The sequence below is a fragment of the Phodopus roborovskii genome, unplaced genomic scaffold (assembly GCF_943737965.1).
Source record: "Phodopus roborovskii unplaced genomic scaffold, PHOROB, whole genome shotgun sequence".
Classification (NCBI taxonomy): domain Eukaryota; kingdom Metazoa; phylum Chordata; class Mammalia; order Rodentia; family Cricetidae; genus Phodopus; species Phodopus roborovskii.
In genome coordinates this window covers 7,353,431-7,371,023 of record NW_026126625.1, presented here as the reverse complement: position 1 = coordinate 7,371,023, position 17,593 = coordinate 7,353,431, and the positions used below count along the sequence as shown (strand labels likewise).

Sequence of the window (17,593 nt, the reverse complement as noted above, 5' to 3'; positions counted from 1 at the left end):
GAAACAAAACATAGAGCCATGTGATATATGGTATCCATTTTTTTCTGTGTAATTCAGAGAGCGATTTTCTTTGATTTTCGAATGAGTGAGTTTATTAGGTATATAGTAATCCATAGTAAAATAATGACTAGCAAGAGAGAGTTAGATGATGGGAGAAAAAGCATCTAATTGTGTGCTCAGAACATTCAGCAGAAATGTCCTGGGGAAGTCCCAGAGGCAGTCAGAGTTCCTGATAGGGTCCCAGGAAAAAACAGTTGTCTCCTTGTGTGGGGCTTCCAAATAAAGGAACAAACAGCAGCAGACTTGGGCAACACCACCAAAGTGAGAGCTTTAAAGTATTCAGCAGAAACTAGCAGGGGAGCAGAGGCAGTCAGCTAAAATCCCCAGATGAGCTTTCTCTCCTGGAACGAGTTTACCTGGCCAGACTCCTTCCCACTGCAGGCATTTTTGTATCATGGGAAAGACAATAGCAACATCTGTTGGAAATGCTTTACCTTCTAGCTGTTCTCAGGACATGGTGTTTCTACTCTTGGGCTATTTTGCTGTTCTCTCCTGCTACCCTCACCTGCCTTATCATAGAATTGGGGGTTTGGCAGCCTGTCCCCAGACAAGGAGCCTTGGAAGACACTTTGAGACAAATATGCATGGATCTGAAAAGCACTGGCAGGGGGAGAGGACCACATAATGCAGAACCAGCTTCTCAGTGAGCTCTACCAGAACACGACAGTTCCCACTGTAATCTACTTCACACCATTTATACAAATGTCCACAGTAGACAGTTTCATAGCCAGATAGCAGAGCAGACAGAAGGACTGCTTATGAAGATGGGCTCAGAGTTGCTCTGAAAGCCACCGTAGTCTGTAATTCAAGAGTGTATGATTTAATGGCATCCAAATTATACCTCAATAAAAAGTTTAAAAATATTCATTGTTTATCTAAAATATAGATGTAGCCAGAAATTCTGTATTTTTAATCTACCAAATGTGCCAACTCTATTCTTGCCATTCATTTCGTGAATAAAGCTTTATTGGAGCGCACACACATAAAATAAGCACTTGCCAGAGAGATCAAGCAGTAGGAGAAATAAAACCATCATAAGCATTCTTGAGGCATGTCTGCACCTTTGCTTTTGTGTTTTACACTTTTTGTAATTGACTTGGTGAGTTGCCAGCCTCTTCACACCATACGTTCTAATTTTAAAAAAGTGTGATTCCTTGAAAAACAAAAATAGCATATCCCGCACCCCCCACCCGCTGGAAGTCAGGGTGGTAGTCACTCCCTGAAGGGATGCCTTCTAGAACTGGAACTAGACTGTACTCTGTACCTAACAGGTACAGAGAACTCATTTAAACAGCTAAAACTAGTCCTGCCAATTTGCCAGTCAAAGAAAAAAGGCCCAGAATTCTGCATTTTTAAACTTAGGAAAAATTGTCATGAAAGCACACCATTATTCCTTTTGAAGATGTCTTTGTTTAACTTGTGATGATCATAGGGAGAGAGGCGATTACAGGTTCTTTGGGCAGGTTCAACTGTCCAAGGGAAAAAGGTATTCATTGCTGTAGCATCTTCTGGCTGTGATTGACATATTACAATATTCCTTTAGCAGGTTGCCCTTCATACCAAAAGGGCATTTCTATATACATGGTCATAGCTAATCTTCTCTTATTTTTAAATTTGATTTTATATATCCTTTGATAATTTCATGCAAGTATACAAGCTATTTGTTTTGTTTTCATAGGTAGCCCCCTGCCCCGGTACTCACAGACTCCATTTAGTGCTACCTGAATGTGCATGGGTGTTGTACCATCTACTGGAGCATCAGTTACCCCAAAGAAAACTTACTGTCATCCTTCCAGCAGCCATCTAGTGCCAAATCTCCTTATAAGGATGGGACTTCACGAGCCACCTCCTTCCATCCATGGTGGGGTTTTGTCTGGGTCATGTGATAGATAGTCTTGTGTATTTAACTGTAGCCACTGTGAGTCATGTGCACTGACCTGTCCTGCAAATGCTGCTTTCCTGCAGGCATCTACTCCCTCTGACTCTTACAATCTTTCTACCCCCTTTTCTGTTATAGTTTCATATACTTATGTAGAGGGAACATGATATAGCTGTCTCATTTAGAGCTGTGTGTTTCACACTATTATTCTCTTCATGCTTACTCATTATGGGTCTCTGTATTAATCACCATTTACTGCAAAAAGAGCCTTCCCTGATAAGGGTTGAGATATGCTCTAATCTGTGGGTAAGAGATAATGACTTAGGGGGCAGTTTTTTACTGTGTCCATTTAACAGAGTTATAGTACTAGGTTTTCTCTCAGGACCTGTGTCCTAGCCAGCTACAAGTTTTGGTTTCAGTTATTGATACCAGACATAGATTATATCTTGTGGAGTGGGCTAAAGACTTCCTAGGCCCCATCTTCTAGAAGTTCTATTTCCCAAAAGCACCACCTGGGTGTGAACAAACCTTTAACACACAGGCTTCTTGGGGACTGTCATCATCTAAGCATTAGCATTTATTTTTCTCAGCAAAACTGAGCAAACAACAAAAACAAACAACAACAAAGAAAAAAGCTAAAAGAAAAAAAAAAAGGACTGGAACAAAAAAACTCCAGAGATTTCTCATGTTACCATCAGTTTAATCTCTATTGTCATCAGAGTAACTTTGAACGCTTGGCGTGTATGTTAAGGTATGTCCTGAGAACTTAACTGAGAAGGGAAAACCCACCCAATGCTGGTGGTAGCCATGTCTTCCCTGCCATGATGGACCATATCCTCACACCATGAGCCAACATAAATCCTTCTATTCCTAAGTTGCTTTTGTCAAGTATTTTGTCATAGCAGTAAGAAAAACAAGCAGCATGCACACGCCAGCTTCCTGTGCCACAGTGTGCATTTGGGACAGCCATCGAGGCTACACTGGCACGTCATTGTTGCTCCACGTCTGCAGTGCACATGCTCAGTCCTAGAGATGCATCTGTGGGTGTGGGTAAATGAGGAATGGCAGGAATCCACTGTTATTGCAGAATCATACCCAATAGTTTCACTGCCTTGAAGATCCTGGCTCCTGCCTCATCATTCCTGTCTCCTCCTGCACACTGACAGTCACTGATCTTTTTAGAAGGTCTCTGTAGAACTCTACGGTTTGCTTTTTATAGACTTGAATAGTTACAGTGGTACAGTCTATAGCTTGTCCAAATTGGCTCCATGTCTTTTCATGTTTGTTCTTCACTTACTCATTCTAGTTGTACCCACAGCTTATTCCTCTGCTTACTATGAAGGTTATCTTAGTTGCTGCCATGTCTTGATAATTATAAATGGAACTGCAATAAATATTCACATTCAAGTTAATTATGGCTGGTTTTCCACCTATTTGGGTAGGTACCAAAAAGTATGGTTAGTGGCTCAGACTAAAAGAATGCTCAACAAAGCTGTTTTTCAGATTATCTACACTTTTACCAGCAGTGGGCAATGGTTTTGGGTGGTCCACATCCTTGCCAGATTTGATGTTACTGGTGTTTGGGATTTGGGCTACCTACCCTAATAAGTGTGTCATGGAGTACCATGTTTTTATTTGCAATTATCTGATGACATATGATGTTGACTGCCCTTTTGTAGGCTTATTTGTTGGCTGCTATGATGTGAATATTTATGTCTTGTTGAAATTTTACCCTAATGCAGCAGTTTTTGGGGTGGGGTTTGGCTTTCAGATATGAAGTCATGAAGGCTGTGCCTTCATGTGGGATTAGGAACCATTGTAAAAGGGCTCCTGAGAGGGAATCTACCCCTGCTGTCTTCTTCCATTGGCATTCAGTGTACCCTGGAGTCAGATATTGGACCCTCACCAGACAATAAACCTGCCTTGGACCTTGGCTTCCCTGACCTTTAAAGCTGTGAGAAATAATTTTCTAAGGGTTTTTTTTTTTTTTTTTTTTGCATTTAAATACATGGAACACTTCCCAAATTCGCTGCTATTCTTGCACAGGAGCCAGGCTAATCCTCTCTGTATTGTTCCAATTTTTAGTATATGTGCTGCTGAAGTGAGCACAGTTTTATGTTTGTTAAAATTGTTCAGTGTATGATATTTTGTTATGCAGAACAGAATGGCCTGAGATGCATCAATTATATGTCCTTCTCCCTGATGTGTCCCCGAACATTACCTAATGTTAGGTTTGTGAGGGTCATGCTGTGATGTTCAGTCTGTCCTGGGACTCCTGAGTTGCAGACTACAGCCAGGATTTCTGCGTCTTCTTAGGATCTCCCATGACAGTACCCCTTACCAGCAGGAAGCAGTTCAGAAAAAACGACGCCCAAATTCCCAAATATTGTTTACAGAGAAAAGTGACTAAAAAGGGGGTTTTAGAGATTCATCAACAATTTGTCTTACTACCATTCTGTTTGTGTGAGTCCTGGAAATGTTGTTAATGCTTCTGATGGAATGTTACCTTTGTCAATTTCACTACCCAGTTGAGCTACGCTATTAAGATGATTAACACTCATGTGGATCCTGTAAAAACTAGTGATTGGTGAAATTGCATGTCCACGTTGGGGAATTGGTACAGCATTGGTCGGGGTCTATTACGTTATCCCTACTCGGGGTTCTGGGTATCAGTGCCTGCATCTGGATTTCCACATCCAGTACTATAGACAGGCAAGTGTCACCCGACAGGCACTCAAGGCCTTGGCAATATAACCTGAATCAGCCTAAGTGTGGCTACAGATGCTGGAGAAGCAATAACCAATGACAGGCAACTCCTAGCGGGATCAATGCTGCCTAAGACAGGGAATGAGAGCATTTCCCCCATGACGGGTAAGGTATTTGTTCCCCAGGTGACCTAAGACAGGGATCACTTCATTTAAAAAAATAAAAAGCGAGGAACTGTTGGGGGAATTTAAGTACTTTTCCCTTACAGCTCTCTTCCTCCCCACCCAGCTGTAGAACTCCCGTACTCTCAAGGTTGATCAAACAAGGTTCTCATAACTTTCCCGTGTGCAGTGCCTGTGCCTTAACACCAGGTGTGGGTGGTGCATGACTTCCTCCTATGCTTAGCCCATCCCCTGGCTTGGGTATATAAGCCCATTACTCTCTGTAATAAAGGGCAGCAGCTTCCTTCCTCCTCCTCACTTCTTGTGGTGGTTAAGTGTTTCAATCCCGACACCCTCCGCCAAGCTCGGTACTCTGGCCACGTGGGCACTGCAAGTTGGGTTACATGTATTCTTACAATTGAATTCTCAGCATTTTCTTTATATTTTTTGGTAACAGTCCCTTCTCACATGTTCCTTTTGGAAAGTATTTTCTCATTGTCTTTTCATTTTGCTAGGCCCAGTTTTTCATGTAGCAAAAGTCTGAAAATTTAAAGGTCTTTCTGTAGTATGGGCTTTGAATTCATGACTGTCCTGCCCCAGCCCTCCGTATTAAAATTACAGACATGTGCCACCATATCTGGCTAAAAGTTTTAAATTTTAATGAAACCCAGCTCATCAGTTATTTCTTTCATAAGCTGTGGCTTTGGTGTTTTGCACAGTCATCACCGTATCTATAGCTATCTACATTTTCTTCTATGTTGTACTAATCTAGGGGGTTTTACAGTTACCATTTTATATCTAAGTCTGTGATTGCTTTTAGCCCATTTTTGTGACTGGTGTTATTTTCCACATCCAAATGTCCAGTTGTTCTAGTACCATTTGTTGAAAAGATTCTTTGTACCATCTTAATGCCTTTCACTCCCTGCCAAAGATCTGTTGATATTTATGTGGGGTGACTTCTGGGATTCTGTATTCTGATGTTCTCATCTGTCTGTCTATCATCTATTTATCTAGCCATCTATTCATCCATCTATCTATTCTGTCTATCATCTATCTGTTTTTCAAGTTTTACATGGTCTTGATTACCCTGTTATAAGTCACACAAACTCTCCCCCCCCCATTCCTTCTTCCCTCTGCCCTCTTCTCTCGTGGGATGGGGTGAAATAGGAGCCTCCTAAATGCTAGGCAGGCACTCCATTACTAAACTGCACCCCAGCCTCTAATAATATCCATTCAATTTCTCAGTGTCACCAAAATAACTTGCTGGCATCTTGACTGGGTTGCATTGAATCTGTTGATAAAGTTGTGAGGAACTGACATTTTGACAGTATTGACTCTTTTTGTCCTTGAATGTGGAATATATATCTAAACTATTGTTTGGATATGGCCCATGTTGTGATATAGGAAGTGGTAGAACCTTCTAGTAGGTGGGACATAATGATATGGTCATTGGTGGGGAACATAGTCACTGGGGGCCCTCCATCAGAAAGGATTGATGCCACATGGAGGAAATTAATTGTAAGAGAGCAAGCCTGTCTCCCCAAACCCTGCCCAGCTTCCTTTCTCATGGCCTTTCACGTGTGTTCCTACCGTGATGCTGTCCTCTGTATGATCCAGGCAATGGGTCTCTCTGAGGACTAAGCAGGTACCGGTGCCATCTCAACATTAGAACCAGTACAGGGTCTCTTCGCCTAGTCCTTTGCTACAAGACAATGATGCTATCTGTGAGCAAGGAAACTTTTTTGTCTTACTGCATTAGATAGGGCTTTTAGCATGGTGCTAAAAAAAGAAAGAGAAAAATCATAAAACTTTTGAGTTTCTCACCACTAATTGTTATGCTAGTTGCCAAGTTTTCTGTAACTGTCTCTTTTCAAAATGAAAAAGTCCTCCCTGGTCATAGTTGATTGACAAGATTTTTTTCTTCTACATGAATGAGCATTAGATTTTTGACAAACATTTTTTTCTCTACTGATATGATGATGTGATTTTCCTTCACTATCCTATTGATGTGATGGATTACATTAAATAATTTTCAAGTAGTGAACCTGCCTTATGTATCTAGGGTATTTCACTTGATTGCCATGTATAAGTCTTTTTATACATTGTTGAATTATATTTGGTAATATTTTATTGGTGAATTTTCCTTTTGTGTTCATGAGGGGTATTGTCTGGGTAGGTTTTAGGCTGATATCCTCTTCTGATAAGCTAGCAAGCATACCCTCTGTTTCTGTCTGTGAAAGGGATTATAAAGAATTGGTATAATTTCTTCTATAAACACTTAACAGAATTCACCAGTGAGTCTCCACCACTGATCCTATCAGTATATTGTCTGCTTCTTGGTATATTTTAATCTATATACATCAGTGGGCAAAGAGTTCACAATTTTTCTGTTTTCTTAATACCATTGCATATGTGATGGTGTTCCTTTTCACTTCTGATATTGATATTTTTCTCTTTTCTAATTATCCTGGACAACAGTTACTGGTAAAACTGGTCTCTTTCAAAGAACGAGTGAATGAGCCTTGGCCCTGTCAACTTTCTCTATTGATTGCCTTTATTCTTTGTCAATGATTTCTGATCTAATTGCCATTAGTTATTTTCTTATACTTACATTATATTTAATTTCCTTTTCCAGTCTTCTAAGATGGATGCTTAGGTGATTGTTTAACTATTCTTCTTGTCTTGTCTTTTTTTCTTTATAACAGATCTTTTTACAGATTCCAGGCTGGCCTTAACTAGTGCTGAGACTATAGGTTGTCTATGAATGAAAAATTTGTGTGTGTGTGTGTGTGTGTGTGTGTGTGTGTGTGTGTGTGTGTGTGTGCGCGCGATCGATGTTGGCAGTATTGAGTAGGTTTGTTTTTGAGACTGGTTCTCTAATTGAACTTGGAGCTCACAAGCTGACTAGACTGGCTGGCCTGTGAGCCACCCTGCCTTTGTCCCCACAGTGCATAGTCATGGCTCTACGCTGCTGTGTTCAACTTTTGCACATGGGTGCTGGGGATCTGAACTCAAGTCTTCATGCTTACGAGTCAAGCACTTTACCACCTGAGCCATCTCACCCTGATCTTCATTCTCTTCTAATTCTCCTGCTTTAGCTTTATCCCAGATATTCTGATAAGTTACATTTTTATTTTCATATAATTATATATTTTTTTAAAAATTGTTTATTTCTTTTTGACTCTTGTACTATTTGGAAATCTGTTATTGAATACCTCAAAGATTTTGTAATTTCCAACTCCTTTTGTTACTGATTTATTCCGTCCCCCTGCCTCTCTCTTTCTCCCTGTGTGGCATGGGACCCGTGGTCTCCTGCATGCTAGATGAGCAGGCTACCAACCAAACTACCACACCTCTGTGCTGGTTAGCTAAGTCAGCTTATACCCCTGGGCAGGTGGGCCATAGTTATATAAGGAAGCAGGCTGAGCCACCCGTGGATTAAGCCTGTAAGCAGCATTCTTTCATTGCCTCTCCTGCTTCAGTCCATGCCCTGATTTCCATCAATGATAATGGGCTGTGATGTGGAAATGGAAGGAAATAAATCCTTTCCTTCCCAGGATGGTTTTGGTAAGTGTTTCAACTCCACAACAGAAAAGCAAATTACTACATGTACATTGTTGTTAATGTCAGTTCCAAATGAGACACTGACTTCGCAGACTCCAAAAGGCAGTCCAGGTATCCAGAAATGGTCTCAACCTGGACTGCAGGAGGACTTCTGGTGCTTAGATAGAGCCAGCATCCCTCAGGAACTTGCAAAGCTGGTTCCCCTCTACTGAAAGTCATGTCCCTTGTCACCAGAAGAAGGGACAGATGACTACCTGTGCCTATTAGCAGGCCAAAGCTCTCACTGGCTGGCCTCCAGGCGCCTTCAGTATCACAAGTACCTGTTACACATTTCAAAGTCCATGCTAGCATCCTAGTCCTTCTTAACTCTTCCTCTACCCTACCCTAAACTCCCTCCAGCTCTCGGGCTTCCCTCCCCCAGCTACTCCATCTCCTTATGGCCTTGTTACTTTTATATTCATTCATATTCTCTCTTCGTCTCTGTCTCTCTCTCTCCTCCTCCCCTCTCCCTGCCTCCCTCACTCTGCTCCTGCTTCTCTCGATATCTTATCTCTGTTCTCTGTCCCCTGTTCTGCATCCCCACATTTGCAGATAGCCCTAGCCAATCTGCTGGCCCTGTTCAGTGTACTTCTTTCTCTCTGCTGTGGACTCTTCCAGATGCCTCTGGCTGTTCTCTCCTATCTACAATAAAAACATTCATTCCCGTTGACCCTACCATGGAGTGGTCTTGTCATCAGTTTATACAATTAATTTCTAATTTAATTCCACTCTAAGAACAGATGTTATATGACTTTGATTCTTTCCAACTTGTTACAGTATGCTTTATGGCCCAGAATGTAGTCTTGTCTTGGCGAATGCTCCTTGTGAGCTGGGCTATGTGTAACCTTGTTTTCTTCTTGAGGCAATCTGTGGCTGTCAATCTTTCCCAGCTGATGGACGGTGATATTAGGTTCAGCTGTGTCCTTACTGATGTCTTTGCCTTCTGGATCTGTCCATTTGTCCTGGGGGGGGGTTTATTGAAGTCTCCAACACTAGTAGGCTTATTTGCTTTTATTGTCAGTTCTGTCTCATGCATTTGCCCACTGTTGTGGGGTACATACCTGTCAAGCATTCCCCGCCTTCTCTGAGTAGTGGCCCTCAAGAGAAAGGCCCCCTTTAGCTGTGATAACGTTTAGTGCTTCCAGGTTTGCTCTGTGTGGACTTAGTCCAGCCATCCATTCCATTGATGAGTTAGGAGTGTGATGTATCTCCCTATTTTCACTTTTAATCTATTTTTAACTTTTATAATTAAAGAAGAGTTGTTGTTGATATCATATATTTGGGTTTGTTTTTTAATGTAGTCTGATCTTTCAACTGATGCATTTAAAAACATTGGAATTTAAGTTGATTGGTGATATAATTGGAATAATGTCCACCAGATACGTTAATTTTTATTTGCTTCCCTGTGCTACACCTGTTCCTCACCCCTTTTTGGGTTTTATATTTTTCTTTTGTGTTTTGTGGTTTGAGGAATGCAAAAGCTTTGCCACCGACCTACATTCTCAGCCCAAACCCACTTTCAAGTAACAGTGTTCCCTTCCTAGACAGAAGTGTCTAACATTGATGCAGTGGTCATGACTCCTCACTTCATCTGTGCTGTCCCTGTCTCCTGTCACTCTTACATAAGAGTGTATATGGACACACAGCAAGGTACATTGTCTCCTGTCACACTTACATATAAGAGTGCATTGGTACACACAGCAAAGCACATTGCATATGCTCCTGTCTAAACATCCTGGCACCTGTCTAAGTCATCCAAGAATAAGGGACAGTGCAATTTCACCTTCCACTTATTGTTTCTACCTTTCTGTTCATCCTGCCCCTCTCTCCTGGCTCCCTTTAATGTTTCTTGCAAGACAGGTTGGTTGTCAACAAACCCCACCAATCTTTAGCTGAGACTCTTTATTTCTCCTTCACTCCCAAAGTATAATTTTGCAGAGTACAGAAATTTTAGACTTGTGTTTTTGATTTTGTTGTTGTTTTTTTGTTTTGTTTAGTTTTGTTTTTTCCTCCCTCAACACATTAAATACTGTACTCCACCCTTGTCTTGCTTGCTTGGTGTCTGAAGTGAGGTCAGATATCATTTTTATATTTCCTCTCTTATTGGTAAGTTGGGTCATTCCTCCCTCACTTAGCTTCTTTTTAGGGTTTTATTTCTTATTTTGTGAAGTTTTAATGTATTAATATTGGAATGATGTACTGGTTTTTTTTTTTTTTTTTTTTTTTTTTTGTCAACCTGACACAAACTACATGTTCCCTGCTTCCCAGGTGACTATCAGGTGAGGAACTGCCTCCATCAGAATATCAGTGGGCAAGTCTGCGGGAAATTTTACTGATTGATGACTGATGTGGGAGAGCCCAGCTCATTGGGGAGTGCCATCTCTAGGCATGTGGTCCTTGGTTGTATAAGAAGAAAGCTGAAAGCCAGGCAGTTGGGGCACAGGCTTTTCATCCCAGCAGGATCTCTGAATCCAGTCCAGCCTGGTCTACAAAGTGAGTTCCAGGATAGCCAGGATTGTTACATAGAGGAACCCTGTCTCAAGAAACAAAAGGAGAGGGAGGGAGAGAGGAAGAAAGGGAGGGTGAGAGGAAGGGAGGGTGGGAGGAAGGGAGGAAACAGAAAGGCATAAGGACAAGCCAACAAGCAGCACACCCCCCCCCCACACACACACACACACATACACACCATGGTCTCTGCTGAAGTTTCTGCTCCAGGTTCCTGCCTTGAGCTCCTGTTCCTGTCCTTCAATGATAGACCATAAACTGTAAGCTAAATAAACCCTCCCTTCCCTAAAGTTATTTTTGCTCATTGTTTATCACATCAATGGAAAACCAAACCAGAACTTACGGTGTATTTAGCATTTAATTTAGTGTTCTCTGGTGCCCTGGATCTGTTGTTTAATGTCTGACATTAACTTGGGTGAGATTTTCTGTCGTCGTTGCTTACATGGTCCGATATTTCTTCCTTCTTCTAGTCCTGTTATTCTTGTTACACCTTTCATAGCTTTCCCTCGTTTCTTGTATGGGGAAGTCCCTTACTCTATACTCTTTTCAGCTTTGAAAGTTTCTTTTGTCAAATCCTTAAATTTAAATTTGGAGGTACTATCCTCAGCCCCCTTCAATGTGTCGTTATCATCTTCTCTTCCTCCTCTTCCATCATCATTGTCATCGTGCTCATCGCCACTGTGTGTGGTCTGTGCCCGTGGGCACCCACTTGCCCCACACACATAAGGAGGTCAAAAGACAGTTCTGTGGAGTTGGTTCTCATCTTCAACCTTTACTCAGATTCAGGGGATCAAATTGGGTTGTCAGATAACACGATAGTCTACCCATTGCTGGCCCCAGGGTGTTACTTTATCTTCATATCCTTGCTTGATTCTTGCTTAGACTCTCCTTCTCTCTCCTCACAGTAGCTATCATCTGTTTTTAACCTGTTGTAAACTTTTCCCGTTAAACCATTTTACTGTATTAATCATGGTTTTGAAAACTCCTGATCTGTGTACTTCAATATTCCTTCCATGTAATTTTTTGTGGAAAGATGGACATGGCATACTGTTGCTGTAGTTTCTTGCCGCATCAGATCCGGCCACCCTCAGCCCCAAATAAGCACACAGAGACTATATTAATATTAAACTGTTGGACAATGGCTAGGGCATTTTATTGTCTAGCTCTGTCTTAATTATTAACCCATTTCTATTAATCTATGTATTTCCACGTGGTCTTGGCTTACCGGAGAAGGGTCTAGACCTGCTACTCCTTCCTCGGCTACATGGCGTCTCGTTGCAGTCCCTCTCTGCCTATCTTCCCCAGAATTCTCCTTGTCTCCTAACCCTGCCTATCTTCCTGCCTCTATTGGCACACAGTGTTTTATTCATCAACCAGTAAGAGAATCATATTTACAGAAGCCATCCCCATCAGCGTACTAGGTAGAGGAACTTCAGTAGATCAGCCTTCAGCAGTGTGGTGGTACAGTGTGCTGGGGAGAAGGGTCCTCACTGCCTTATGGATTCTCAGTGTAGTTGGTCTAGCATCCCCACTGCTCAGGTGCTACTGAATAATGGAGGGGTCTGGAGTTGGGTATTCCTAGTCTCCTGGGTCCTTTAGACTGTGACAATGTTCCTAGCACATTAGATTCTTCTGAGGCAAACCTTGTTAAGGTGGAACACTGCTGGTGTTTTTGAAGGTTATTTTCCTCTCTGCCTGCTAGAAGCATAATTGGGTTTTTTCTTTGATCTTCATTCAGAACTTAGTGGGGCTCCTGGAAATACATGGTTAAACCTTGTATTCATTACTTTTCTCATCAGTGTAACGAAAGTGTCTAAAGGAAGGAAGGTTTTCTTGGTGTTTTCAATTTGAGAAAGGTGCAGACCACAGTACAAAGTGGCAGGCAGCAAGAACATGCAGTGGCTGGCCACATTGTGTCCACAGTCAGGAAGCAAAGAGTGGGTGGGGTGCTCAGCTTGCTTCCCCCTTTTTTGTATTCAGCCTGAGACCCTAGTCTTTGGGATGGGTTTTCTCTATAGAGACCTTCTCACAGGTATGTTCAGGAGGCATTTCTCCTGTGGAGATGTCGAATCCAGTCAAATTGACTGTGAAGATTAACCATTACAATACCATCCTTCTCAATTCAACGCCCCAAAACATCACTACCAACCATAATACAACCCTGACAGCCTTCCTGTGGCTTTTAACCCTCAGACTGGTCCATAATGAGACTTCAGCAACTCATCAGCTGCAGTTCAGATTTTCCTGCCTTGGATGGTACTGGGTTCTGCTCTAGGAAGTTGTGATTCTCCATATTCAGATAGCTGTGGTTTGCTGTGGCCTTTGTGACACAGCAGTGACATCAGATCTAAGCTCAGGTCATTTTTTATCAGTTAGGATGCATGGTGACTTCTCCTTTATTTACCTGCTGGACTGGAAACCCAACATACTCCTAATGTCCCCATTTGAAGTTGTGACCTGTTCTGGTGGCCTGTTCTCATTGCTCATGACTCACCTCTCCATTCTGGGGAACGGGGGTTGTACAGTGCCCCATTAGTAGCTTGTGCCTTCCGTTCATTCTCAACACAGGTGCCAGGCACCTTTTCTTGCATTGCATTTCGGAACCATGCTACTTCTTTGCTGTAAACTCAGCGTTTCCAAGTTACCATGAAACACCAATTTGCACTTTCAAATTTTAATTTAAGTTTACTTATTAAGCATCTTTTTTTGAGGCAGAGTCTTACTATATACTCTGGCTGGCTTGAAACTTGCTATGGAGACAAGACTGGTCTCCAACTTGAGGTGGTCTTGCTCTGCTGTCAATGCTGGGGTTATAGTCATGTGTCACCACACCTAACCCATCTTGGTATATTAACGGGAGAGCAACAGTTCATAAACCGACATGCTCTGAGGTAAAGTGGGGAGGAGGCATCAAGATACGATCTCACAAGTGAATTCATTGCTACTGATTAGTCACAATTCTTTGTAAATACTTCTTAACAGTATCAGGGTGAAACGTCAAAGAAAATTCTAGTTTATCGAAACAGAGCACTTAGTCAAACATCTAATTTATTTTTTATTATTGTAGATGAATATAAGATCCCTCAACATTTAAAACTTAGAACGTGATTTCCCTAGGCCTTTTTAAAAAAATCCTCTTTGGTTAAGATTAGAAACTATGTTGCCAAGTCACAGCCCTTTATAACAGAGTCATCTATGTTGTGTTTCATTGTGGTCTAATATGAAAATATGTGTGCCCAGGTGTGTTGTAGCAAGAGGGCGAACACAAACTGTTCCTTCAGCAGGATTTTTCACTCTCTTGAATTAGGCTGTCCCAGAGATCATTAATCGCCATGAGTTTGACAATTCACCACCTGCTTTTCCAGAAATCATTACTTGGATGTTTTCCAATTTTTGGCTGTAGGGCTCACATTTTGTGAACTATAAAATTCTGATTTTTTTATTCAAAACCTGTTCTACTTACCATGATTTTTTTTTTTTTTTAAAGACAGGGTTTCATGTATCCCTGATTGGCCTAAAATTCACTATGTAGCCAAAGGATGGCCCAGGATTTCTGATCCCCCTGCCTCCACTGCCCAAATACTGTGACCACAGGCATGTGTCAGTCATACCTATCTTATTCAGTGCTTGGAATCGATCCCAGGACTTACAGATGCTAGGCAAGCACTTCATCAATCCAGCCATAGCCTCAGCCCTGGGATAATTTTTAACACAATAGTTTAGATATTCAATATGCTTTCTACAGAAATGCTAAAATGTTTTGTATAGACAGCATGTAGTGAATAGAATATCTACGCATGCATAAGGTAGTCTGTAAGGCAGGTTACACACCTATGTAGCTCATGTGACAGATATGTGTATCAAATAGCATCCATGTTATTTCATAGCTGTATTGGGTTAAGGATGCCACTCCTGCCATTGGCTTCCTCTCCTGATGTCCTAGTGAATGAGACACTGACCTCTGGCTGTGTGTGGAGGTGGGAGAGGGGCATCTGTGTATGAAGAGGGGCCATTTGAATATGGAGTGGCATTGCAGTCTTGTAATGAGTTGCCTCAGCCTTTCCTCGACTTCTCACACTCCCCGTAAGCTCTGCATTACCTTGCATCCTCAGAGAGAAGCTTCCCTTCCGCCCGTGGAAATACGTGCTTTCCTAGCCCATTTCTCAACTCCTGGCTTTCCAGATCCAAAGACACAAGAGCAGATCACATGTTCTCCCTGGGGCAGCCATGGCCTATGGAACTTAATTAGACCCACATCACAACAGGAGACTGTGTGCTGAATGCTCTTTAAAAACTGCCAGACACGCCAAGGAATAAGTAGCATCATTAATCAAGCCTGTCATTGTTCATTGGGGGCACTTGTCTCCTCAACTCTCTGGTGTAAATGTGACCTAAAGGGGAAATCCCCTGTCAGTGGACCAGGGGGATTTAAGGCAAAGGCTTTAACTGAGGTCCTTGATTTATCAGGTGTGATAATTAGCATCTGGTGGTGTGAGAAGGTAATTTAACACAGTGGGGCAGCTGTGGTCCATTTGAAAGGGCTGGGAGGGCCAGGGAGATGGGCTTTTTGGCTCAGGCCTGGCAGGTTCAAGTGCCCCATGTTGCAGTGCATTCTTGGAACAAGATGTGTGAAATAATTCTTTGTCCCTGAAAATGGGCAGAACTGCCTGTACTATGCACACAGTTACTGAAGCTTCTATTTATAGATTTTGTTCTCTTCTGTGACTGTGTGTGCATATTTGTTAACACTACGTTTTTGTTTGCTGTTCATTTTTTAATATATTTCAGTATCTGATATAGCTAAATATCTCTCTTTGATCTTCATTTTCTGGTTTTTGTTTTTGTTTTTTTTTTTTTTTTTGACTTTGTTCACAATTAGTTTTTCTATAAATAACCATGTCTTGTTCTAAAAATAATCCTACTGATATTTTCATTATATTTTATATTAATTTAGAGGCAATTGGCATCTTCATATTGATTTTCTTACGTAAGAATGGGGTATGTCATTTATTAATGTTTTCTCTTATGTACCATGGAAATTTTTATTTTTAATATGAATTTTGCATACTTCAATAGATTCCTAGACACTGTATTCTTCTGGTTGCTATCGTGGGTGGAATTTTTAAAATTTCATTATAATTTCTGTCTGGTTATTTGTACACATTGGTTTATTACTTAATTAGTAATTAGTGATTTTATACCTCACCACTTTACTGAACTATTCATGTGTGTAGTTATTTCTGAAAATAGTGGTAACTTTACTCTTTGGATTTTGTATGAGAGTAGCCCCCCAGCATGCTTGTGAATTAGCTTTTCTGCTTGAGAGAATGTGAGACTTTGTTGGCATCCCCACATTCCTTTCTTGTGTCTCTCTGTCTGGGTTCTGGATGTTTGGCCTCACAGACAAGGTGCCTGTTAGCCATCTGGGATGCTGGCCAGGGGCCAGGTAAGCCATGCTTCTGGCCCTTACTTATATCCTCTTGGGTGTGGAGTGTTACATGGTAATGGAGGGTGGACCAGCATTTACAAGGTCTTAGGCACTATGAAAACAAAACAAATAAAATGAAGATGGATTTCACGTCAGACCTCATGAACTGCTGCCATAGGACTTGACTCCTCTGGCGGCTGAGAGTGGAGAGTGTAGGTCCAGAAATGGCCCTGGGCGTTGGTGTGGACATAAAGTACGGAAGAGTGCTGGGGTAGTTAGCTGTGGGATGCTTGCCTAGCATGTGTGAGGCACTGAGTAAGGGACCTGGGTTTAGGTTCTCCAGAATTAATGTGAAAATCCGGCCTTGGTGGCGTGAGCCCAGCAGGCCCAGCAATGGTGACAGGCAGAGCCCTAGAGCTGGCTAGCTAGCTAGCCTGGCCTATGTGGTGAAGTTCCAGGCCAATGAGAGATGCTGTATCAAATAAAAGGTGGGAAGTACCAGAGGAATGACCCCTGAAGTTGTCCTCTGACCGTTAAAGGAACATACACACCCATGCACGCACATGCAGGAGTCAGTTTGGTGACAGGGCAGAGCAGGGAAGATAGCCTGGAGCCTGTGACTATTCCCAAAGCTTGGAGCTATGAGGGGCAGAGCAGAGAAGCCAGTGATGCTGGCCAGGTTAGGACCTTACCATGGAGGCGGGGGAGCCTCTCCTCTAGGTACAGCATGGATGCTGATTTGAAGGAGCTCAAGAGTCGAGACTAAGTGGGGAGCGTTATGAGACTCTGAAAAGTGTAAATAGCTGCAGAACTAATTTCTGAGGCACTTTTTGCAACTCAAATCAAATAGAAGTAGGAAAATAAGAATCTCGAGGCTTTATAAGATTAATGTCAGAAAACAGCCTGGCACTGAGCAAATGAAAGATTATGACAAGTTGAAACCTCATTTTTCTTTCTTTTCCAAAAAATAATAATAATAAAAAAGTCATGCCAGTTCTTCTGCAGAATCACTTCACACGGAGCCAGAAATCGTTCAGAACCCAAGCCATGGCTCTGCCGAGTGGTTTTCGTGTTCCAAGCGTACATATGTTGCACAGAGCATCTAATTATTCTTAGGGACAATTACTGTCAGGTTCCAAAATGTGCTCAATGAGCAGCAATTGGTGTTTATTCAGCTTTTAAAAGACTATGCAAGGGAACAGTAGTTTATATTGTCTGCCTGAAGAAGCATTTTGCCATCCGGAAACATCT

The 17,593-nt window shown here is 41.9% G+C and overlaps 1 protein-coding gene and 1 non-coding gene across 3 annotated transcripts in view; one reads left to right on the top strand and one right to left on the bottom strand.

Annotated features, from left to right (window-relative positions):
* Homer2 (homer scaffold protein 2) overlaps positions 1-17,593 on the top strand; it is an 86,667-nt gene that overhangs the window by 31,533 nt on the left and 37,541 nt on the right. The gene's annotated exons all lie outside the window — the stretch shown is intronic.
* On the bottom strand, positions 3,942-4,048 carry LOC127238194 (U6 spliceosomal RNA). The gene has a single exon (XR_007835910.1). It is a non-coding gene; the product is annotated as a U6 spliceosomal RNA (small nuclear RNA).